We start from the raw sequence: 26,144 nt of genomic DNA, 5'->3' as shown, positions 1-26,144 counted from the left end.
GGAAATGGCGCCCAAAAGCAAAAAGAACAAAGCAAAAAAAAAAAAAACGAGTAAACGGAAAGATACAGCAGAACAGACTAAAAAGTCTTATTCATCCATCTGACAGGTCATGAACGTTGGCTGCGATGGTGGAAAAGGATTAAGCTACCTTTACACGACCGTTCAGCATTTATTGGAGGGACTTTTATTGGCTAAAGTCGCTTAAAAGTCCTCCCCTTAACTCACAAGCACTCACTTTTCACTACTGAATTCTCTAAAATTTAGGTTAAAGTTAGGCTAAAATTTGAAAAATTGTTGTTATATTAATTTATCATAGTGATAAATAATACACAATTAAATTAAAATAATAATTAATTAAAAATTAATTAATTCTTGGAAATTGAACGAGGCATCGTTGCTAGAATTTCGCTCGCGAGCGATTCCGGGAACTCCGGCCTGTCCCGCAACCACTATATGTGAACAAGGTTGCTTGGTAATGTCCCGTGGCAAGACTTGGGAGCCAACTATTACGAGATCATGGTTAACGGTTCCGAAAAGTGCCGTACTTTCGGATGAAATCGGTATCGCCCCCGTCGGGCTGGGGCACACGCAAAGAGCAAGACCGCACCGTGTAGTGGTGGCTTAATCGCCCATAATGAACACCGCCCGACACGAGACGAATGAACGGCGCACTCTAATATGCCGACGGTGCGAAGCGGAGCATACCGAAAATTCCGGTATTAGTATTTCGTACGTACCAGACGCACACACATGTATCATTCGACAGTGCCAGTGTTCTTGCTGTTATTGTTTTTTTAAGTTATTGTTGTCGTTGCTGTTGTTGCCACGGGTAGTCCGCCACGCCGTCCGGCAACGACTACGACGACAATTAGCTATCGTAATTGCAGGTGCGTTATTGTTTCCCCTTCATTGTTTTTTTCGTTGTTGTTATTGTTGTTGGTTTGTTGCCCCATCCACCCCCCTCGCCCTCCGCCATTCATACAATCCTCACTAAATAATGGTAGCCATGCGATGGAAGCGTTCAGGCAGAGCGGGCGTACAGATTGAGCGTAGCCACACACGACGAATTGAGGCACTGGTTCGGAAGGAAGGCTAAAATAGATATCGGGTCCAGATCGGGCGAAGGGTTTTGAAGCGGCCACCGAGTGCCGGAGCTATCGTAGGCTAAGGGCCTAGGCCAGCAATAACGCACACAGGACCGTTTCGCCTCGCCTGTGTGGCTGTATCTGTGTGGGTGGGAGAGAAGCTCAGAAGTAGCACGGTCAGGCTGCAGGTGTAGCAGGTTGCCCGACACACCGAAAGCGTTCAGTCATCTTCTGGCGCACAAGGCGTCGCTAATGTTTTGGTTGTCTGGATGGTGTGCACGGTTTTTAAGGTTCCTTCGCTTTCTAGCTGGTGTTGAATACTGGATAGATATTCGGGGACAGCTGGGAAAGCACGGGACGAGGGCTCTGTAACAGGAGTTTTTGTTTTCTTTCCTTCGTTAGAGTGTGTTTATTTACTTATTTTATCGTGTAGATATATGTGTGTGTGTGTGTATGTGTGTACGTTCGGGGCAGAGTGAACCTGCCGAACCTGGAGAGGTGTGTGCAGGTGGAGGGCAAGCGCGCGCGCGCGTGTTTGTGTGTATGTGTCTGATTGGAGTGTGTGCTATTCTGTTTGGGGGAGAACAAAAACACTGGAGTGGAGTTGTTTGGGCATCGTAAGAATGGTCTGAATGTTGTCCAGGTAGGCACAGGATGATACACCAGACCGTTTGGGTGCTGTAGGCTCCACTAGTTGGAAGGAAGACTCGGAAGTCTCCAAAGTACCTCCCTGTCACGAACTTGTAAGATCGGTTCCGTTGCAAGAGGATCAACTACGAGGTAGGAGTGCGTAACAGGCATCATCCCCGTGGATGTGGTGATACGTGCGTGGATAGATGTTCTCGTCCTGTGTATATCCTTTCGGAATGTGTCTGTGTTATCTGTGTGTGTGTTGTGTGTGTATGTCGAGCGAGGTTTGGTTGTTGGTTTGTTTCTTCTTCCTCTGCTGCGGCAACCTATCTATCTATCAACTAAAAAACCCACTTCTATCACCTACCTTACCTAACACGCGCTATCGGGCAGCAATCGGCGAACAAGCGTCCTGCACACCGAGGAGCAACCCCTGACTACGATCAAAAGCACTCCAGAGAGAGAGAGAGAAAAAAAAAACAGGTAGGCGAAGCGTTAGGACCGTTGAGGACGTAGGACGCAGGACAAGGTGACGCATTCTTACTCCTCCAAATCACCCCCCCCCCTCTCCACCCATTCTACCATTCCCAAGTAGGTACTAGCCCGAAGATACCAAGATAAACTTCGGACGTGAAAGAAGAAGCGTTCAGTTCACTGAGCACGGATCAAGAATTACACTCCAAGCGGTGTACCGGTATCGATAGACTCCCGTGGGGAGGGGGGCCCGGAATTTCACCGGGAGCACCGATTTAAATATTAAAATACCGCGGAAGCAGCTTTCCCGCTGAGCGACTTGAACGACACAACCCCTGGGTTGTGTGTGTGTGTGTGTGCACGGCACGCGCTGACCGCGGGTAATCGAGTTAGGGCAAAGTTTTGTCGGTGTGTCATTTCACGGAACCCGGTTCCGAAAATTTATGGACGACCTGCACTTCTTAATTATCCACCATCCGACCCGCAGGACCTGCCGTCGGGGTGTGTGACCTTGCCTCATCGAGAGCTAGATTTTCGGGATAGATGTCAACCAGTTGCTATTGATTTTTTGAAGGGCTGTAAGCGCTGGTTCCTGCTGATATGGCCCAAAAAAAAAACCAAACCCCAACCCCTTCGGTAAGAATGATTGTTGTCAGACAAAACAGACACATTTACATCCCCGCTCTACGGGGCTCACATATCAAATGGTCCGCTGTTTTTTTTGTTATTTTGTGTGACCGCGCGGTAAATTGTCTTATAAATAGATTCCGATTCGGAAACGGAATACCGACGGGTCGGCGCTTGCCTAGTGCAGCCAGCGGGTTTTCGTGGGGCGAAAACTGTGAGGTTCGATGGACGAAAGTAGAAAAGGCGGAAATAAACACACACACACACACGAACGAAAAAAAAACCCGATCGCCAAAAGTAGAGCACCGACACGGCGTAAAGCGAGATACCGTGTCAGGTATTGTTACTTGCCTTGATGGTTTAACTCCTTACATTCTTTCATTCACAACCGCCCGATGTCCCACACCCCTTATATACCTACGTACATGTATAGGCGGCTCTACTGCAACGGGCTGAATATCTTTCGCGAGTAGTTGGTATTGGGAAACCGTATGTGTGGCGCACGCTGTATGTACTAATTCGTCCGTCTGGCAATACATTATTCATAGCACAATCGAGCGAATCAATCGAATCATGCCAGAATCCGATATATGTAGTACTGTATCGGTTTCGGTACCGCTTGTGAGGTGGCGAATGGCGTCGAAAGCATTAAAAAGCCGAACCCGAAACACGGTGCAGACCCTACCTGCGTCTCCCACAGAACCGGGACGCAAACGAAACGATACACTTGATTATAAAGTAGACACTTCCTGCGGGTTCCTGGGGCGTTTCGGCGTTGAACTACCGACCGTCGAAAGGTCATTGATGGTGGCGGAGAGTAGGTTTTTAGAAAACTGAGAACGGGGAAACTTTAATACTAGCCGGTGGAGGAACGAGTCCTAAGTTTGGAAGTGCTTTGCGTAGTGCATTTCGGTACGGGCGGTTTACTCGTCCGGATGATAAACATGAATGTTGTTTATTAAATCCTTGGATAAGTTATAGGTACTTACTGTTTGTTGCTGTAATTGGAAGACAAAGGCAATTGCCGACTTGTCGGAAGAGCTTGGTTCAATATCTTATCCTTAAACTAGCTGCTACAGATATCGGAGGACTCGAAGAAAACTGAGCGTTTCGCTTCACTGTAGTAGACACCGAAAATCTGGGTAATGTCCTCAAGTTTTTTCAAACTTCCTGGACTTCAGGATACGGATAGTCGATTTTTTGAATGTATGCTTAAAGCTCCACAAGTGATCTTGAAGATGACTTACTGATATCAGAGTTGATGTTTTTAAGCAGTCTCCGAAAACTGAGAGTAATACGTAGACATCAAAAATCCTGAAGTAGGAATTATGGGATGAAGTTGATTTCTTGAATGTGTGCTTAAATCTCCACAAGTGCTAACGCCTTGAAGATCTAGGATAATATCAATATCATAAGAATTATTACTCTCCAACTACCGATATTCAAGCTATTTAGAATTGAAGAGGACTTATCCGGATCTTAGAGTTATTTCTTGAGTCTCAGTCTCAGAATACCGATGGTAATATGTAGACATAGAAAATCATGAGAGTGCTCTCAAATCTTTGAAGAACTACTCAATATACTGGAGAGGAAGTATTTGCTGCCACTGGTTTTCCTTAGCACTTGAAGATCATGAGTATTTAGAGACTGAGGTCTGAGCGATTGTGATGACCAACCTTGTGACATCTCCCATTATCGGTGCAGCTACAAGATTATCTCTGAGCAGTTTTGTTGGTCGAAGATGTGTTCTGGTCTAAAACCTTGGACTAACCCCACGCCACGTGAAGTAGGTTCAGGCCATGGTGTTACTGCGGTCGTGTTTAACATTTACACAGACCTGGATATAACTCAGTAGCGTTACCTTACGTGGGCTTTCATGAGGACCAGTTCCTTTCCAACCAGCCGGTAATGTAGTAATGCTACAGCTAGCGTCCATATGCAACACGACTCTGATTACTCTGCTCGACACAAAAGGAGTTGTCTTCCCGACTACGTCCCGACACCTCTCGCGAATGTCGAGATGTTCATAGCTGACACCAGTTGCATGGATGCTTCGTGCCTCCTAGACCACTACCTAGAATTTCAGCTTCCAAAAACTGGGAACGCAACAATGAGCGCATGCTCCTTGCCGAAAGGCGCTTTTATTTCCAGCGAACTGAACTGATGTGCGAAAAAACTACCATGCGCGAAACGTCAAGGTAACGTGCGCAACACCCGAAAACTACCGAGCACTTATCAGCAAAGCCTTGTCTTGGTTATAGGCAATCGCGTACTCACACACTCGTGCGTGCCTCGTTGTCCACGAATCAAATATTCTTTTTTAAATTGATTTCAGTATAAAAACATATTTTCAACTTAAATTTCAGATGGTGATGATGCTTTTCAAATAGTCTATTTCATGTCCTACAGTAGGCTGATTTGTCCGCACACTGTAGACTACTTACTGATATCAGAATCTTAGGACTTCAAGAAGCCGAACCGTATCATCGCCATCGTTGCTAAGTTGCCTTATTAAGCTAATGTTTAGCCAGTTCCGAAAACATTACCGAAGTAACAGTTGACATTTCGCATCCCATTCAACGTTGGAAACCTTAGAGTGACCTCTTCAGCCGATAATTTAGCAATTCATCAAAGCCATTGAGTGTGATTGTTGGTCTCTCATTTCACAGTATTTTGCCATTTTGCTATGCATACTATACCAACGCACAGAAAACACAGCCTCACAAACACACACACTCACCACCGCCGGAACTCCGGAACTCCCCTTGAATTGTAATAGAATGGCGGATTTTCGTACAAGAAATCGCATTTGTGGCTTACCAAACAAATTTCACTGCTCCACAGCGCACGTGTTGTGGGCTGGGAGGGCCGCCAGGTAGTTGATGAATATTTATATCCTAAAATACGCCCAAAATTGAGATGACTGGCAGTGGAGGGAAAGCAAATAATAATTGCTTTCCATGTCGCTGATTGTGGAGGAATGAGGCGCGAAGACGATTAAAAACGCGAACACGCGCTACCAGCTGACTGGCTTTCTTTAACATTTAATAACTTAACTCTGCTATTGTTTTCCCAATTCCATTTTCCGTTTCTGTTGGTTTGTATTTACCAGCAGGAAGCGGCTAGCGGAAGGGAAAAGCGGTGGGAAAGCTGGGAAACGCCGAATTGCTCCGTTGTCAAATATTCTGACAGTCTGTTGTTCTGGAACACTGTGGCTAGAGAATGTGTGTGTGTGTGTGGTTTTTGTTGTTATTGTTGCGCTGCTTGTGTCTTGTGCACATTAATTCGAGGACATCCTCACCTTCAATCAAACGCGCTGTACGTCACCGAGGGTTCTGCTACTTCAACGTGCGGCCGGGCCGGGCAGGCCGAAGCACGCGTGTAGAATGAAAAATTAATCTATTGAGTTGATGCCACGCGCTCGCCGCCCTGTATACCGGCGACATGGAACGCAAATAATCGCACTGGAACGTTCTCTGAAGTAAGGCTCACCACCTTCCGAATAAAACAAAAAAGAAAACGAAACTGAAGCTTAACACACACACAGGTAGAGGTGAGAAACATCAGCAAACTGTCGAGACGAACGTTAGCGGGCTTGTTTATTCACACTTAGCCCCAGCATCACGCGTAAAACCCCGTTGAATGAATGGGTAACCATTGTCTTTTCTCCTGTCATTGTAGGGACAGCAACGCTGGTGCGAACGCTTTTCTTTTGTGTTGGCATAGGCCCTTTCTTTTCTACCCGTGAGGGGGAGCTTGGGCGGAACAGGGAACAGGGGGGGGGGGGGGGGGGGGAAAGAAGACGTATCCAAACAGTACGTGGAGAGATACAGAGTGGTCCAAAGTATGGTAGTGACTGTTGGGCAAAATTCCTGAGGTTGAGTGTACGATAATTCTCGAAGGGATCATTTCGCATGCGGACTGTTTTTATGCTTTGTTTTGGGGCAAGTTTTATAAACTTAATGAAGTGATACCTATCGAGATGGGAGTTTTGTTTTTATTTTGACGTAGTGGTCCTTGGATAGTACGTAAAATATTGGACGATGAAGATATGCTCAGAGGGAGTTTCGACATTGATTCTGCAATAGGAGCAGGTGTTGGGGTCTCATGTAGAAAACAGATGATGACTTAATAATTTCTAATATCCTCTGTATGGTGGATGTATGCTCTAGCCTCTCAGGATTGACAGTTCTTCCCTCTTCTTCTTCTTAGGCCTAGAGGTCTCTTAAGGTCATGCCTGCCATGCCTGGCTTACTACACTTAATGATACCACGTAGTTGGATAGTCAAGTCTTCAGTACGGGGGAACAATCTGGATGGGATTTGAACCCCATTCTTATTACCTCTACCTCCGGACCGCTAGAATTGACTATTATCTGTACATATTTTTGAAGATGACATACAGATTCAGATGTCTGATTTGAAAATGTGTTATGTGCCGATGAAAGAAAAAATATCAGAAAGTTCTGATGTGGAGATTCAGATATTGATCGTACCAACCCCAATATCCTCTGTTCTCTGGAGGTATACTCAAATACCTCACAGTATCGTTTGTTACGTCTCTATTTTTGAAGATGACATGCAGATGTCTGATTTAAAGATGTGATGATATATGCAAATAGTAGAGTTCTGGCGTAAGGATCCAGATATTGACTACACAATCTTTAATATCCTCTGTACTCTAGAGTCATATTATTATGTCTCACAATATCGACAGACATATTCTTGAAGTTGACATGCAGATTCAGATGTCTGCTTGAAAAATGTAAAAGAAATGTCAGAATTGGGCTGATCACTAAAATAATCTCAATAATAAAGTTCTGATGTGGCGATCCAGATATTGATTGTATATACCCCAATATCCTCTCTATTCTGAAGGTATGCTCCAATATCTCATTGCTTTGAATAGGCATAACTATAGTTTTGACGATGCACAAGCACGTTCAGATGTCTAGTGTTACGAGGCAAAAGGAAATGTCACCATTGGCCTGATCATTAAAACAGAACACCCTTATCCTGCCACTTGTCACGAGCAGCTTACCCAAGGAAGTGTCCCAGAGACGGAACCATAAAAAAGGGTGCTCGTGTACTTAACTCTTTCCCTGTGTACTGAAGTTGCATTCCGAATTCTTCACACACACACACAGACCCGTAGGGATGAACTACCAACTTTGTAGCTCGTGAGCGTTTCGCATGCTGTTAGCGGCGTCTATCCAACGTTACGGACACCTTGAGCAGGAAAAATGACGTACCAAAACAAACATAAAGTCAAATTGAATGGTTTTTCCGCGCGTCACACCACCAATCACTGTCCGGTAGCGACTGCCCGGGGAAAGGTTGCAACTCGGTACTCGCGCGTCCGTAAACACTAGCACCAGGCCCTAGCTGTTTGGTGACGCGAAACATAAACAAAACCTGCCCAAAACTTGGCTTAGCTCACGGGTGGGGCGGTAGAGTTAGGCCGACGGGATGCATTTTCCCATGCGGGTCCTACTGCTGCCGTCGTCCGGTAGGTGTTGCGGTTTGTCGACATCTCGTCTCAATTAGACAGAAGGGGGAAACCGATAGCATCCCCGGGTTTGGATTCTGCGGGTATCCCACTTCCAGTCCTCCCCCCCCCCCTCCCCCAGCAAGATGATGTGCTCAATCAATAATGTAAACAAGGAAAAACAAAAACGAAAACCTCCATCCTCAATACGATCGGTTGATACTTTCGCATTTCCTTCCTGTTTCCGGGAGTCGTTCGCTACTCTCTCAGGTGGCTGTGTCAGACGATGAGGTGAGACGGGATCGGTTTTGTTGGTTCGTGACGAAACTTTATTTCTTTTCTGCCATGTTATTATTTTTTATACGAACTCAGGTAAGAGATAGAGAGAGAGAGAGAGAGAGAGAGAGAGAGAGAGAGAGAGTAGAAGAGCGAGAACGAAATAGATAAATTTGTTTCCAACAAAATAAGAAACAGTCAAAATATCCATCTTATGGTATGGGCTAGACGAGTGAGATAGGCGTAGTTTAAAAAAAGGGGTAGTAATGGCCTCCCTCGCTCTCTTTCTCTAGCTCTCCTTCTCTTTCTCACACAAATCTTCTAGTGCTTCTGGTTTCGTTGTTTGATGGGGCCCCCGCCTGTTGGAAGAGTTCGCCCTGTGCATGTTGACCTTACTTTAGCATTCATGTTTATGATGAGCATACATAGTTGATGTGCGCATAAACCCTCCCCCCCACTTTCCCCACCTCTACTCGTACCCCATGGCTGCATCCCACCCTTACCCTACCTAGTCCAACCCTACCAAGGTTGAAGTTCCCTTTGAGCAGAACGGCAATCGCACCATGTTTTCGGCTGGTTTGGGCCATCTTGAAGACCTGCGTCTGCTGCCGTATGTTGTTGCCTCGAGTCGGCAGAAGCTTGAAAGCGGAGCGAGGGAAGCATCTAATAGTATGCAGAAAACCCCGGCCCGACCCTTGTTTTGGGGGCGTACGAAGTAAGACATCGTCAGGCATGCCACAGCACACTTCCTGGTTCTCCTGTGTGCCTTACTGCCCGAATAAAGTGAGTTAGCCTTACCTGGAACGAAATGTTAGACTGGGCAAAAGCGTAGTGCTGTAATGGACGTTGGTGGCGTTGGGGGAAAATGGGTACTTAGCTCAAGCACCACATCGAAACTACCGAGGGGGGGGGGGGGGGGAGTGCTGTTTTTCCGAAGCTAAACGATTGCAGGTGAGCACCATGTCAGATGTTTGGGCCCCTTCGAGACGTTGTCTCGCCCTGGACTAAAGGCGGGGGGTTGTTGGCCGAGTGCTGGGCTGGACACTTAATTCTGTGATTTAATTTTGTAGCTCATGAATATGATTTAAAGCCCGAAAGCTGGGCCGCTTTTGGGTGCTTTTGGGGTGAAAAAGGTTCCCTGTTTTTTCTTTCCAGCATTTCCTTCCACCCTCGTCGGGAAGCGACCTTACATCCTTCAAGTCTGAGGATGAAGCTCACGGCGCACTTCGAGCCCCGTCGGTTTCGACGGTCGTTTATCTCTATTTATATGCCAATCCCTCATGGTTAGTGGCGGAAATTCGGGAAGCTGGTGGACTCGTCACAGATACCAATCTTTCGTGCGTTGCGTGTATCCAAGACGAAACGTTTTGCGGCAACAAACCGGATACATAATCCCAGACTCCGGGACATTCCCATTTCGCTTCCCCAGCGTGCGTGCTCCGGTGTACGGTTGTAATGATCCGGTCCGGCCGATTGTCAAGGGTCGCATCCCGAAGTCGGCAAATCGATTACGTGCGTCGGCCATTGTTTCCCAAACGGCTCCGGGGCACTGGTAGTGCTCCTTGCCAGCTAACCAGCTAAGATAAAATGGAGTCTGGAAAGGGGGGGGGGGGAGAGGGGTTGGAGGTGGGTTAAAGTTCCCCTCCGCAACACTCAACCCCCCCCCTTCGTGCTACGGGGAATGATTCGGGGCACACCATTAAGGGGAACAATCGCATTGGAGAAAACCCCTGGTACTCCCTTGAGGGACTTAACTACCTGAACTTCACTATCTTCCACTCTCTATCCTTGTCTCTGTCGCACTCGTAGCAGGATGGGTCCTGTGGGTTGAGGGTACCATGATGGCAAATCAAAAACCCTCTACCAAACTCTCGTTTCTCTCGTGGCCCAGCCCCAGTCGGTACACGGCATGACGTTGCGTAACGGGGGAACAGCACTCCGGGTGATGCTCCACACCGGTGAGGAAAGTTGTGGTGGGTGTCAGCCCAACGAACGCTACGGGCGAAATTAGTTCCCCGGCCCAAGGCGTGTGACGCCCCAGCACTATCGTACCGGTGCAGACCCAACGTTGCGGGAGCGTTCCCCGCCGCGGCTTTTAAGAATTTGCGCGTAATCCTTTCGGAGGGGGCGACCCAAGCAAACGATTCAATTTTGTGCGACTCATAATCTACTGAGAAGCTGATAAACACTGCACCGTACTGATCAGCTTACCCGGGTGGTGCACCAGTTTGACAGGTGTGTTGTGTGTGTGTGTGTGTGTTAGCTGCAGCTGTGCTGAGTCGGTTGCTGGTCATGGTGGTCATCTTGACACGGCAGAACCTTACCACGGGCTGTGTGCCGAGCGAGCTAGTGCCATGTCAGCGATCCTCCAACTAATGCAATTTACAATTCTAATTACAAACACACACACACAAATGCACAGAGGCACACAGATCCACTGGCATTGTGCGGTAAGTTTAAAGTTCTCGGTAACGTGAACCGCCACAGGCAGACATTCGTAGCGTCCTCCAGGGTTTTTGGTTGGAATATTTTCGGCTGCTCGGTAAACTCGGCACACAGCGACACAGCATCATAGATCAAAAGCGAGCAGCGTGTGATGCGCTACCAGCAACCAACCCCCCCACCTCGCCCCCCCCCCATTAGCGAACTCTTTAAATATGTAAAACATATCCTGTAACGCGCTCTCGCAACTGCGCGTCGGCAAGAAACTACAGGGCTGGTTAGGACTCCGCGTCAGAGCAGTAGTCGCGAAATGGAAATTACGAACAAAAAAAAAAACAAAAAAAAATTGGTTGCGGGAAAATGTCGTCTTACCCGGGACCACCCGATTCGCTTCTCCAGAAAATCTGCCTACGCGTGGGTCGGACCGACCTCGTTTAAGCCGCTCGTTACCTTTGTTGCTTTGGTCCGTCCGAGCGCTTCCGTCCGTCGGACGATCCGTGGAGGCTTTTCGGTGGGTTGTTAGGTAAAATTTGATATTACCATACCCCCAACCGCCCCCCCCCCCCCCGCCAAACAGGCTTTTGTGCCTGGTAGTGGTGCAATCGGAAACGTGTTGCCACCGGTATGGAGACGGTGTTAGTGAGCCACCAGATTGCCAGCGATTTGCTCGTTGCGAACCTGTTTGGGGCGATTTTTCCTGCTGTCAAATCCGAAATGGAAGCCCGAGACCTCCGAAGGTTGTAGTGCCAAGGAAGAAGAAGAAGAAGATGGTCAACACTTCTGTGCTTCTGGACGATTGATGTCCGGAACAGTAACCAAACGTACTGGTAACAGTGGGACAGATCTTAAAAATATTCTACACCAACTGGGCTACCTGACGGGGCGCGAAAATCGCACACTGGTTGGGGGCAGTATTACTTTCTTTGAAAAGACATCATTCTGCGTACCGCGGGTGCGCGTGTGTGCGTCTTTTGTGTGGGAGTTTTCTAACACTTTTCGGGCGCGCTCCAGCTCCGCACATCGCCCGGTGCGCCTAATTCAGTGTACTTTGTCTGTGTGTGTGTGTGTGTGTGCTTTTCTTCTTCTTCTCTGAGGCATTCCGTGTACGTGGCTCACAAATCCCTTCACCACAACCCCGAAAACAACCCGTTTCTCTGTGTGTGCGTGTGTGTGTGTCTATTTCCAGCATACACCGGCACGTTACACACACCCGGCAGGATTATGGGGCGAAATTGGCTGGGGGAGGGGGATGAGTATGATCATTACCACGCTGAGTGACGTATTACGATGCTAGGCGAAAAATTACAAACCCTTCACCACTGTCGTTTCTTGCTCCCACTGCGTCTTCCACCCACCTTCTCCCCTCTTTTCGCTCCTGGTGAGTCTGGTGTGGTGTAGAGGGTGCTTAGGGGCTTGCGGGGAATTAGGGATTTATTAATATTGAAGCAAACATATGTCCGACGGGGACCAATACCCCGTTACGCTCTGTGTCCTGCGGTGGTGGCAGTGAGACAACCAATAAGCTATCCGTGTGTGTTGCCGCCTTTTTTTGCAGCAGCAGCAACACAAACGCCCCTAAGGGATATCTTCTCCACACCATCACACGCAGAAAACAGGTTCGGAGCCTTTTCGTCGGAGAGAAGTTGAAGAAGGGATATTCTGGGTGTGATGGAAAGATGGTGAAAGATATTTGGGGCCATCAGTTTTGGTGATTTGTTTGTGCCTTCTCGCTTGCTCGATTGCCATAAATTAGTCGCCCTGCCGGTGAGAGTAGCGAGCATCATCAGGAAAAAGGGGGAGATGGGGGGATGGGAGAGGAATGGAAATGTTGCAGAGACGCAACCACGAGTGAGTCCGGATCAGGTTTTTTGTCTTTTCGTGTCTCCTCTTCGCTTGACGTTAATGTGCATCCTTTCGGGGATACTTGGGGCTTTCGATTTGCTTCACGAAAAAAACCTTTGCTCCTTTTCTGCGAGGCTAGCTTTGCAGGGGAGAGCAACCTGGAGCAAGTAGACGGTGGGGGCACCGTGGGCGAACCGAGTGTCGTTATGCGAAGAAGGGTAATTCATCATTGTTAATTCCGATGGTGATGGTGGTGATGCGCACCGAAAACCGATCCGAACTACGGCTGCAGCTGCTACTCAAACCAACGCTGGGGGTTGGCAACCTTGCGGTAGGTGAGGAATGCAATGCGGTGCGGGGGAGAAGCTTAACGGTTGGCACAAATCCTGCCGACAAGCATTCGTTCGTCGCTGAAGTCCATATCCACCTGTTTTTTTTTTGTTCGTTGACCCCCGTCTATTCACAAGCTGCTGCAGCATTGTGACATTTATTATCGATTGTGCGCCATCTGGTGGAGGCGGCTGGGATGCATGAAGTATTCGGGGATGGCGATCTCATCCCGAACAGCGGGGGAAGGTTCAGCGGAGCTTTGGGGCCGGGTTGAGCGATTTGTAACCACTAGCATTCGATGGTCACCGATAATGCCCTCCCGAGCGTATCCGAGCGTATTGAAGAATCGACGGCGAAAATTGAGATGGTAGCCACCACTCAATTACCGCTAGCTGTCGTTCCAATATCGCACGTGACAGCGTTCCTCGAGAAAATAATAGGCTGTATTTATTTGTTTCGGATATCGTTCGGCAATGCGCTTTTCATACGCCACAGCTCTATTTGCTCATTTTCGTCGAAAACTTCTAAGGTCCTGTACGCCTTTCACTCTCCAAGATTTCGTCGAGCCGGTTTGATGAGGTAATAGCGCAATGGTAACAAGCGCGTCAGTTGCACCAGAATGAATGTCCACCTTCCAGGATAGCAAAAATAACCCTGCAATGTCGGCCTACCTTTCACATTAGCCTTGTAGCCCCAATTGGGGGACGCTGATATATCAATGCCGGTGGTGACAGGTCGTCCAGCCTGCCACCAGCGTCGACAGTCACAAGTCCCGCCGGGGGAATCGGTCATCCTCACTCATCGGTTGGTTGAGACTTGGACCTGGCGGTAGCTGGTGAGGTCATACGGCGCTCCGTTTCGGAACCCTGAGTCCTGTTTCCCAACGCGAACCGCTATAAAGTGCTGAGACCGTAAAGCGTGGAAAGGGAGAGAGCGAAGAAAATTTATAATCTCCCCATCGCCTATCTGCATCGGTTTTTGCTTATTTCGTCCAGGGGCTTTTTTTTGCCGTCAAACCCACGGGTGACATGGCGCAACCCGAGCTGCATTGCGTTACCGATGGGATATTGCGTTCGGTGACGGCGCTGTTCGCCGAGATATGGCGCAACGTTCCACTCAGCGTATGCTTGGGTTGATGAGGACCGGAGCGTCGACAAAGGTGGACGTGGATCTTGGCCTACGAACACAGCGGCACTTCACCAGTGCACGATCAGAACGGCAAGATAAGCGGGAGGCTCTCGGACCGGAGCTCCAGAGTTGCTTCAGCTCCAGTGCTCCAATTGCCTTCCCCATTTGTATTACAAGCTCGCACGGATCTAATGATTAACATCTTTCAACCCCGTCGCGAAGTGATGTGGTTCGTTTCGGAAAAAAAACAACCCGGTCGATAGAAGACCGAACCCCTTTTGGCGCAGCGCATGGTGCGATGTTGTGATGACCGAGCGCGAAGCTCTTAAAGAGTGTTGCACGCTCTCTTTTTTTTATCTCTTTCCCCAAAGGTACGAGCGATTGCTGCTCCAACCCTCTTCCGCATGCGCCCTCTATATGTGAGATTTGTGTGAAGAACTAGATGCGTTCTTCGCGACCACAGCTTGTCAATTTTGACCTCTGCTCCAAAAACCGGTATCGATCATGTATCACTGGATTTATGTCTATTCACGTTTTTGCTGGCATCTTCTTTGTCGGTTCGTTCGTGCGTGTTAGGTCTATCGCCTGAACTTCTACTAGCGGTGCCGAAAATTGTGAAGAAATTGATGCGTTAATAATTGAAGGAATTCATTAGATATTTGGTGGCGAGCCGTTGTTGACAGGTGGTAAAAAGCGGGAAGGGATTTTGGCCGATATTGGCGAGATAATCTAGGTGCTATAGATCTGGTGTCTGCGTTATCTGGGAAATATTTGGGAATATCTGAAAATATCAGGGGGATATCTGGGGAATATGTGGGGAATATGTGGGAAATGTCTGAGCAATATCCGGGGAAGATCTGAGAAAGATCTGGGAAATATATGGAGAAGATCTGGGGACATCTGGGGAATATCTGAGGAAGAATTTGGGCATGATCTGAGAAATATCGAGGGAAGATCTGGTGAAGATCTAGGGGAATAACTGGGGGATATCTGGGGAATATCTAGGAATATCTGGGGAATATCTGGGGAATGTCTGGGGAATATCTGGAGTTATCCGGGGAATATTTTGTAAAAATCTGGGGATATCTGGGGAATATCTGAGAATCTCTGGGGAAGATTTCAAGACATAGTATCAGGAAGGTGGAAAAGCGTATGTATCTTGGTTTGAACATATATTTAGATCGAATGTGGATCAACTTCTCAGCCGATTAATGCAACATTACTAGAAAAGACGTAAAATCGAACGTTGGGCTGGCAACATGTTGTTGCTGGAACGTCATAAAAACCCTAAAAATGGCCTGGAACTAGCTAGCTCGAAATGGTCGTAAAGCTGCCTTAACTCCAGCAGCCGATGTGTCCCTGGATGTGTCCAGACGGATACGAAGCAAGGTTATAATTTAACGTCCTGCGTGCGTAGTCCCTCAATTTCTTAGTTGACAGGTCGGTCATTAAAACTGACCGATTCGCTAGGCTAGGCGCTCGTCTGTATGAGTGATGATGATGTTGTTGAGGACGTTTTTTCTCTCTCTCTCCCCCCCCCCTAAGGCCATCGTTCCCTGTTGTGATACATTACACTGCCCGAAAAATTTGGACGAGTAATAATGCGACTGCAAATTAGTCAGGCCTTTTTTCTAGGTTTGTTGGTTTCACGCACCACGCACCCAACCAGTCAGCCAAAACAAAAAAAAAAAAAGGATTTGAGTCCTCCGCTACTGCAACAGCCGCAGTTGGGCAGACGGGGTAAAATATGGAAATTTTCGCCTGTTTGCCTTGGTGCCTTGGGTGTGTGGATGCTTTTTTTTTGTTGTTGGTGGTTCCCTCATCCATCTATCATCTCATCACTCTGTCACGTTCCATCTCGCCTCCACCCACACCACCTCACTCCCTTCCCTCCTCCCCACTCCCCGTGCGGCCGCAATCAGGGGTGAAGGGATTTTCCCAAAGTCTTTTATTTTCAACTCCAAAACCGTTCCCAATTTCTGTTTATTTTAATTATGTCTTCGTGGAGGCGATTTCTCACTCACCCGCTCTCGCTCTCGCTTGCTCTCGCTCGCACTCTGTGTGTGAAGGCAAGGGAAGGTAACCAGCAGGAAGTTGGATGGAATAGCTGCCCTTACTCCTAGTTTACTTTGCGGCCCCGCGCTTTTTTTGGGGGAGGAAATGGTTTTCCCAGGGCGAGCACGAAATGAGCATAAATTCTGAAATCAGTCATTCGCGTATCCCTCACTCCGTATCCCGCAAAAAGTTGAAGTTTGTTTTAGCGTATTTTTGTTGTTGCTTTTGCGCGTGTACGGTGATGTTTGGATGGTATTCCGAGAGTTGGTTATTTTTTCGTTGTTGCTTTAGTCTCTCTCCATCTTTCCTGTTAGCAATTTGCATCACCCTCGCCAGTATTTCCGGCGAACGAGCGCGCGCCTGTGTTTGTGTGCCACGCATTGCCCGTCACGTTGTAGGCTATCGGTGACAACATTTCTCTGTGTGTGTGAGTGTTTCACATGAAAGGTGACTAGTATTGGGAAGGAATCTGTAAGCGAAACTGTAGCATCTCACCAAGTCACCCTCCAAGGACCCTCTAACGGATAATGGAGCGGTATGTGAGGATGATCGGGCTCGTTTCGGGTTGGTATTTATTTTTCGCGTCGCTCGTCACTGACGTGTGGCAGGACCGGTGAAGCATTCGCTCCAATGTGTCTCCCGGGGCAGTCGGTGCACGGCTGCTTCGGATGAATGAATGGCCGTTCGGGGAGTTTGGTGTAGAGCCGCGTTCTCGGTGGCTGGCAATGAAGACGGTACGCGGCAGAGATCAACAATAAATAAAGGGAAGTCTCCGGTGGGCAGCCACATAAAACCTTGGCCATATTCCACGACTTTCGCGCTAACGCAACGCGAACATTCCAAAGTTTGTCCACTGGCAAGTTTGTTCTTTCGCGAAGCTATCTCCGGTGGGGTTTTCGCCCGCATCAGAAAGATGGAGTATCGATACCGGTTTTCTTCTGGCGGGCGAGCGTGCTGGCTGTGGTTTTATTCGCTTCAAGCGTATCGATGTCACCATTTGCCGGTTTCGGGCCCGGTAAAACTATCCTCTCGTGGTGCAAGAGTCTTTGTAACGCGGATCGCGGCATTTGCACAGTGATCATTTAATTAAACATACGCTCATTTATCGCTGCAAAAATGAAAAAATGTGGACGCTCATAAAAGGGATAATGAAGAATTCTTGTAAAAAAAACCTCTTCTGGATTTTTCTAGCTTCCGTGGTCCAACCCTTCTAGAAATGGACATCGCATCGATCACATTTTGCATAACGCACCATTCGTCGTTGTCGTCGTGTTTTTCTTTTGGCATTCAGCCACATTTCTTCTGAGATTATCATGGTTAATTTGCAATCACTTGGGGGGGGGGGGGGGGGGGGGGGAAATTATTTTGTGATGTTATTTTTCCCTCCCAGCGTTTGCAACTGCAATCTCGACCGGGATTGAGGGCGACCAGGATTGAGTTAATTTGATGGATCGACGACGCTGCACTAGGGTTTCGATCGGTAAGCCAAGTTGGGGGCGAGCTGGCTGTTGTTCCTTTTAACTGCGTCGTGCGAAGAGTTTTTCTCCGCACCTGCTGCTAATCAGGTCGATTGGATTGGCGCCTAATGACTGGAAAATTACTCGCAATACTAAATGCAATGCAAAGGCTGTTGCAGGATTATCCGGAACCGGGTGGAGAAACAAACGGCATTAAGCAGTGATACTTTCTAATGATAAGCAGAATGGTTGAACGTTGAGGAATGAGTTTGTTAAGCAAGGAAAGAAAAATCCGAAGAAAAATGCGCAATAAAAGAGCTTCACAAAACGCTGCTAATTGGCGATAATTGTGAAAAGCCAACAGCAAATATACAACCGGTAATAACGAGTAACCGTCGCCATGTCGGAAACTTGATTGCATCAAATTGCCTTTGGCCAACCGATTGCGCTGATCGAAGTTTATCCCGGGCAATAGTGGGAGCAAACAATTTGTTTGCAGGCAAGTCTTATAACAAGTGCAGTTTAAATCGTTTGAACCGTGAGTGAGGGGTTTTTTACCCCCGAAACAGCAATATTGGTGATGAAGCAGCCTCTTAGAATCAGAAACTTGGCTTCGCCTAATTGCTATAAAAACACATTATTTTACTTGTATTTGCATTTTTGCCTACGATATTGTTCAACATTAAGTACAAAAAGACATAAAAATAATTTTATCCCAATATTTGACCTAATGCCCCCACTGTGGAACGATGTAATTACGCGTTTTATTGTTGTTCGACTCTTCCTTGTACCAGCGAAAGGGTTCTTTATTGTCCGTTTTTTTTTTGTTGCTTCCGAGGACTGGCAAGGGACTGTGCTGTTAGAGGTGTAACCTTCCACTTGAGCAGTTTTGTGGGAGAATGCGACCAATGCCAAATGTCTGTTATTGTAGGACCCATGCTTGACGAAAAATCGTCCTACCGAGACGAGCAAACCGGGAAAAGGCTAGTTGATGTTGGTGGGAGTTGATTTCTTTGTTTTTCTCCCCCCTCTCCCCCCCCGCTATCTGCTCTTCGCTTAACGTCCTACCAGAGTCGTCAGGACAGAGCACAAACATTCAACGACTCCACCTGGTGTTCAGAATTCCTCACATACCCCACACACACACACCAAGACCGTTCAATCTGGGTGAGGTTCTTCGCTCTATAGCTCAGTCTCTGTCTCTCTTTCTCGCTCGGTGCTCTGTAATATTCTGGTAAATTGAGGAATATTTGGAAAGTTTTGAAAAATTGAAAATTGAAGACAACCATACAGTGGATTCACTGTGTATCCTTCTGTTAGGAGCATATTTTTCTCTAGCCTGCCTGCTCTGATAAACCTCATTGTTTCGCTGGAAAACGTTGGAGGGGCCGGGGGCGTGCAAGAAAGCACCACCAGGATGGTGACTGGCAAAGCCCAGCATCGATTGGAAGCGGGACCACTGCTTAGATAAACATGACCGGGCTGTGCTGCCCCTTGGGGCTGTGTTTTCTAGCATATTTTCCGAAATTCCTTGTTGCCCGCCGGGGCTCTATGCGCTCGGTGTTTGTTCATTCACAGTTGCGGAATGCCTCGTACCCATTTTTCCCGGCACGGTGCCCATTGCTTTACCCGGTACGGCGGAAAAATGTTCGCTATGCACGGTCCGGCACACCGATGGAGACGCCCAGTCACTCACAGCGCTAGAGTGGCTGCGTACGTTTGGGCTGATGATGTTGTCGTTGCTGCTGTAGGCAGTTTTCTTTGTGCTGCTGCACGGGTGAGGCCGACGGCAGTCTGGTTTGCATTCTTTCGCTAGGGACCGCTAGCGTGACATCTGCATTAGGCTCTGCACTTATAGTAAAATTCCTGGTTCTACCGGTTTTGGATGCATAGTGCAACAAGTGTAGCATCCATTCGTTCTGCTCTTGTGCTGATTTCTACCTAAATTGCGTTGCGAAAAGCTTGCCGACGGTACACCATTTAAGGGTGGAACACCAAAGGCCAACATGGTTAAGGATGCTGTTGACAGACAACAGCAGCCAAACAGGGTCCTTTTGTGTGTGTGTGTGGGGAGGTGCAACATATTGCATCTAATTCTGTATCTGGTTACAGTTTGATAGCTTCATTGCCATGGCGCGGAACCATTTGCAACAGAACTGCATAATTGACGGTATTAGATGTTTCTAATCCGATCAAATGCAACCAAAGCGTAGGTACGTCATTACGACAGCGGCAAAAAGGATACACTTCGCTGTACTTCCGACGAAACTTAACTTTTCTCCCTTATTGTTGGAACATGACTTTGGTTCGGTCCCCTTTTGTCAACGTATTGATTGCGAAAATATCTTACAGTAACATTTGCCTTCAACCGAGCATTTTCTGGCGAATTATTGACTAGCTATGGTGGTGTGTGTGTGTGTGTGTTTTTCCCCCTGGAATCCGTCAATACTACAGAGGAAACATAAATGATCCTTGTGAGTGGATCCTCATTTGCTGTCGTACTGAAAAACTGGTCTTGTAGGCCCCCGGAATGATGCTACGCGATGAGGTTTTTGATTGATTGTGAGCCAGTCTGGGCGACGGTTGGGCATTCTGCTCAGCGAGAAAGATTGTATTATTTATCAAATTTCTCAGAAAGTGGTAATAAAATGGGTACCGGATAAAATTTGCTCCTTGGCGCACCAGTAAAATGACTAACGGGCCATTTTTCCGGGCCAAAATGAGATGGTTTCGAATAATTTTCTGCCTAACTAATACTGTCTCTTCCTACCTGGTTGTGTGGGAATCTCTGGAGCCGTAATGCAAAACCAGCTATATTGGAATTCTTTGTGACAGTTGGGTTTGTTTTTTTTTGTCAACTACATACAAAACTTTACTCTAGTAGGATTCGACGAATGAAAAAGTCATATGAAACGATACAAATGCGAAGGGTTTTCCTTTTGCTAAAATTAATACTGAACATTGAGCAACGGCAAAAAACAAACACTTGGATTTTGGAAAGAACAAATACTCCTTACCGGTGAAACTGTTACACCCAAGGAATGTTGTCGTACGGTTAATAGTTTGTCTTTCACCGTTCACTGTGTCGCCCGAGCGTGAAGAATCTTTATCATGTTGATGTTGAAAGGGGTACAGCAATTGGATTTATCCCATGTGCACTGCACCCACCGCTTGAACTTTGGGGTTGGAGGTGCTGGGAGGAGGAGGAGTAGGTTCGAAAGTGTGTGAAAGGCAAAACACCCCCAGGAACTGCAGAACTGGGTTGGGAACATTAATTTGGCAGTTGTTTGCTGTGTGTATTTTAAGAATTGGAAATTGATTTAAGTATAATGTTTCGGGAGAATGCTATTATTAAATTTTGCCTGAACCGTATGCGTCTGCTTTGTAGGGATTCGGAACGATCAATCGTGGCAGTTACCATCCATCGGATTTGGATACAATGCAAAGCTGGTGGAGGCGCCCAGTACTTCATGGGAAAAAGTAAATAATATTTTATTAATATGCTTTTTATACAATATCGTATTTACACAACGAAAAAAACAAAAAAGCGATTAAATTGTGTGTGTTTGAATTCTCAAAATGAATCCTCCAATTCACTGCACACGGTGTTTTTCAGGGTGCTGTAGAGAGTAGGTGGAGGCGCTCAGTACTTCTAAGAAATAAATTATACCTGGGGTCTGTAATGACCTCAGCTTTTTGTATGAGTTTTGACTGTTACTTGTGCTCCATACAAAACATGACAGGAAAAAAGACATCACATAGACATTAGATTCTTTTTAACAAAAATCCAATAATTAGCTTTGGTGAGATGCTTGAAATATTTTATGTATTTCTTTTCTGAGCTGCTTGTGCAATGTGAGCTCTCGTTATACGAGTGAAATATTTTGTGGAAAGTACTATTACTATGCAAAAATGACACCATCTCGAAATGTATCTTAAGCTTAGGCAAATTGTCTTCTATTTGTATGTGTAAAAATCAATTAGATCTTGAAATTTTGAAGTATGAATGTATAATGGAAGCTAGTTAAAATGTGCAGATTCTTTTCCTGACATCATCACCGATCCCATTAAATGCATCATTTATTTGGATAAATATTAAAGGAGGTGGAGGCGCCCAGTACTTCATGAAAATAAATTTAATTAATTTTATAATTATAATAAAATAAAGAGGGGAGAATATAGAAAAAGGTAGTTGCACGGCCCAAATACCAACAAAACTGATTGAAAACTACAATTAGCATCTTGTAACGATAACAGTGAGCCTGAATAGCTATTAGCAGAACAAAACACAAACTCCAATCAGCACGAGCAAAACTCTTGTGTTGAAACCGTGCCTAACAGCTAGAATCGATTTATCTGCTTTCGTATCGTATCTAAACGTATCACTTCGAACCATCCCAAAACATCAGCAGAGAGGGATTGAGTTTTCGTTTCGGCCCACGGTTGTTTTCCAGTCCGCCCCATCGTGCCCTTGTGTGTTGGGTGGTGGGCATCTTAGCGTGTGGCATTGATTGTTCGTTCGCATGCAAAGCGTAGGTCATGGGGCCAATGTGACGTGTCTTGGACTCCACCCAACACTCACTTTACAATCAACGGTCCCGAAGTACCCTCAAGAGTAAGGTGCAAGTGTTGTTGTTGTTGTTTTTTTGCTCCCGAATCTCGACGTGTGTTGTACACGTGTTTGGTTTGTTTGTACGAATGTGTGCCTGTGTGTGTGTGTGCTCTTCTGCATACCAAAGCCGGCCACTGGACGTGACGAAATTGTGTGTGTGTGTGTGTGTGTGTGGGGGACCTGTAGGCGACCGACGTTCAATGCCTCCATAATGCTGGGCCACCATTTTCTTCATGTTCCTTATTTGATGTATATTTTGTGTGTGTGTGTGTGTGTTTATCTTGGCATACGTATAGATATGTGTAGTGCTAAGGGTGTGTTATTATTGCACGGTTGGTGAGCAGAATGCAGCCGTGCAGGCGTGCAGTGGCCGTGGTGCGGTGTGTGAGTAAAGTTTGGCCGCAGGCGAACCGTGCCTGAACAGCACTGGCAAAACTGGATGCAGTGGCAAGATTTGGCAGTGCGAATCCGACGACGACCCGACGACGACCAAAGCAGTAACGCAAAACCCGTTTTCGGAACAAATCTCAGGACTTCAATCAATCAAGCGATCCCGAATCAACCCCGGGCCGCTCATCGTCACACATTGCGGCCGGCGTGTGTAAATGTGTGCCTGTTTGGGCGCTTGTACACGCCACCACCACCATCATCAGCACTACCTGCAAACAGCGTCGTAGATTGACAGGTTTCGACTGAATCGACCGTGCCGCGCTATACGGACGAGGCGCAACCGCATGCCGAACGTGCGCTGAGGGCGAGCCGTTACCATAGATGCTCGCCCACCGTCACCCTACCGCAAGGTAAGTACACCAGATGTGTCTACGGCACACAGCGACGTGCGCCAGACAACGGGAGCCCAACGAGTGCCCGAAAGGCCCTAGCCTGCATTCCGGAACCACTCGACTGAAATGCTTGCCGGTTTCTGCTCCGTTCTGGTACTGTCTTCTCCCGTACGCCTAGCATTCGTTACTGTGGCTTTCCTTTAAATGGTGCACGGGGAAACGCGTTGCCAGTGTTTTAGTGTTCGAGCATCCTTTATCCTTACTGTGTGTATCGTCTCATGCAATAACGTCCCACCACTTTAACCTAGATAGGACTTTAATTTGGTGAAGAAGAGAGATTTGTATGTTATTCGGGGCGATTTTTTGTTGTTCAGTGAAGTGCAGTTTCGCATGCTTTAAGGCGACGTTCGGAAGGAATGTTTACTTTGCTTATTTGATACAGAATACAGAAGTCCTCGATACAGCTCCAGGTTGAGCGTTGTCGTCTGGCTATACAATATTTGGACCCATCACCAACTAGATTGCTAGATTTTATCATGGAGCCTTCCAAGCCTGCACCTTCTCTGTCCATGTGGTGACGGCCTTAAAAGACTGTGCTCTTCCCGTGAGAAGAACAGCCCACCAGAAAAGTTACCAGGCTTCTCAAGAATTTCCCACATACCGGTGACGACAGTTTCACTGGAGCTTACCAGGAACGCGGCAAAGAACAATTAGCGTTAATTTTCCAAACAGGGCCGTTACGTCAGTACTGCGCATTGAAAAGTTTTTAACACAGTCGGAGCTTCATCTGCCTCGCGACCGGTGCTTTTTTTTCCGGTGTGGCGGAGTGTCTCCTCCAGACTGTAGCCATTGCTTAACCTCTTTGTTTGGTGTCGGTGCTAGACGGGTTGACCTAAGAGAGGGGTGCTTGTTTAAGACTACTTTAAGGATCAATCCGACGGACGGATGCACCAAACTTTGATAAGATGTTTGTCTATAATAAGGGATTCTTAAACCAATGCTATCTATGTCATCAGTGTATGACTAGGTCAGGAAGTGATTCTAGTGTCTTGTAGAACTCTCGTTTAGTAGGCTTCTTCTAGAGTAGGCGAGCCTTTAACAAATGCTATCTATGTCATCAGCGGATGTCAGGAGTTCTTCCTCCTGGAATATTGGATGAATCTCTCTCGCTTCTTCTTTGACTTTACAACCACTGGTAGGTCCTTGACTTAGTTTGGAGACGAGAGAAGATTCTGACGGGACTCGAAATTTGGTCCTGTCCCTTCCTGGCGCTTTAGGTGCTGAGTGTTTTCCTATCCCCTTTGACCCTGTCAGGCTGACAAGTCTCGTACTCCTTGGCGCGGGTTCCTTTGAAAATCCTAAAAGATCTCGGTCTGCCATTACTGGCGTTCTTGGCGCACAGCGGCTATACGGTCCTGCCACAGGGAATCGTTTCAGCAAACCTTGGTGGCCTTGAAACGATTGAAGATCCGCTGGAGATTGCAGTCTTGCACAAGATTTGCGTAGATCTGATGACTCCTTCCGTTTCGGAACCTCTCACTGATAGTTTTCCAACTATTTTTTTAAAGAGTTGGGACAACAAATTGATCCTGTTGTGCATAAAGTGGTTTCCTCGAAACTCGAACTAATTTAGTGACTGATAAAAACCAATTCTTGCCTTCTTGAATATGAACATTACGTAAGCCATACGTTTGTCTCACCGACCGTACCGGCCGGTACGCTACAATATCTAACCGCGCTGCCAATGTCAAGTTGATTGCGCGTGCATGCGTGTCCGATATTATTATTATTTGCCAATGCTTATTGTTTGGCGAGGATTTTAAACCCCTTTTACAGTCCAGGCCGTTTGGTTTTGCGTCGATACTCGTTTGGGGTGGTTTTTTGTTTTGTTTCATTCGCTCTCTCGCCCAGATGCCCCGACCCTTTCAACGTCCTCACGGTACGCCACCAGTAGGCAATTGACCACCCGTCGTTAGCAATTGGCGAGCAATGGGTGTAATTTATTTTTTATGCAAATAATCCAATCGAAAATTCCCGCTCACTGTGGGTGTGTGTGTGTGTGTGTGTGTGTGTGTGTGTGTGTGTGTGTGTGTGTGTGGAGTAGCAGGTACTCCACCATAAACCCCCTATCGAACCCGTTCCCTGACGGCCGCTGATTGACATCGTACGGTGTGGCCAAACGGATCGATCGCAAGCACAGGTAGGTGGGGAGGAGGAGGAGGAGGAGGAGGAAAAAAATAGAAAGAAAACAGTGAGCGAATCGATGGACGAATGTAATGGATGGATCGATCAGCGGGGTTGGTTTGGTGCCCGGTAAAGGGAAAGAAAATTTGCGACGAAAACAAATACCCAATATTGCTGGACATGTGGGTAAAGCGCAACGGCAATGGTACGGTGCCGGAGGGAAGGGAATACAACAGAAGACGAGGACGGAGGGGGGGAGGGGGGGAGGGGGCAACAGAAGAACAAAAGAAAAAATCGATCAAACGTATATTACCATGCACGGGTCAGGTTGCATGGAGCGTGTACACAGCAGCTTCATGCATATATTTAATCGAACCAACCACTCGGACCGTGTTACCGTGAAAGGAAAACAACATTGAGCAACAAAACCAACAAAAAAACAAAAAATGCGAGCAAAAAGGCCCCCGAGAGACGAGCAAAAGAAAACATAGGGTGGAGTGGGAAAATAAAATATACTTAAGGGTGGTCGAGACGCAACGCGAGATGGTGATGGGGAGATGAGTTTTTTGCCATGTTTTGACTACGCGATTGGAGCAGAGAGAGAGAAAGAGAGAGAGAGAGAAAGAGAGAGAGAGAGAGAGAGAGAGCATTTTGGCGATTTTAAAACCCATACGCTTTAACAATACTTTGGTTAAAAATGATGAGGCTTATCAGGGTGGGTTTTGCGTGTTTT

At 47.1% G+C, this 26,144-nt stretch overlaps 1 long non-coding RNA gene across 2 annotated transcripts; it reads left to right on the top strand.

The window, feature by feature from the left end:
- The first annotated feature begins 338 nt into the window (after nt 1–338).
- Nucleotides 339–25,851, top strand: LOC118505555. Of its 2 annotated transcripts, none has more exons than XR_004905435.1 (2): nt 339–887; nt 22,742–25,851. It is a non-coding gene; the product is annotated as an uncharacterized LOC118505555 (long non-coding RNA). The 2 variants fall into 2 exon arrangements; XR_004905434.1 differs by lacking the exon at nt 339–887 and adding an exon at nt 906–1,865.
- The last annotated feature ends 293 nt before the right edge of the window (nt 25,852–26,144 follow it).

The sequence above is a fragment of the Anopheles stephensi genome, chromosome X, assembly GCF_013141755.1.
Source record: "Anopheles stephensi strain Indian chromosome X, UCI_ANSTEP_V1.0, whole genome shotgun sequence".
Classification (NCBI taxonomy): domain Eukaryota; kingdom Metazoa; phylum Arthropoda; class Insecta; order Diptera; family Culicidae; genus Anopheles; species Anopheles stephensi.
The sequence above is the reverse complement of the archived record's forward strand: the minus strand, read 5'-3'. Positions and strand labels throughout refer to the sequence as shown.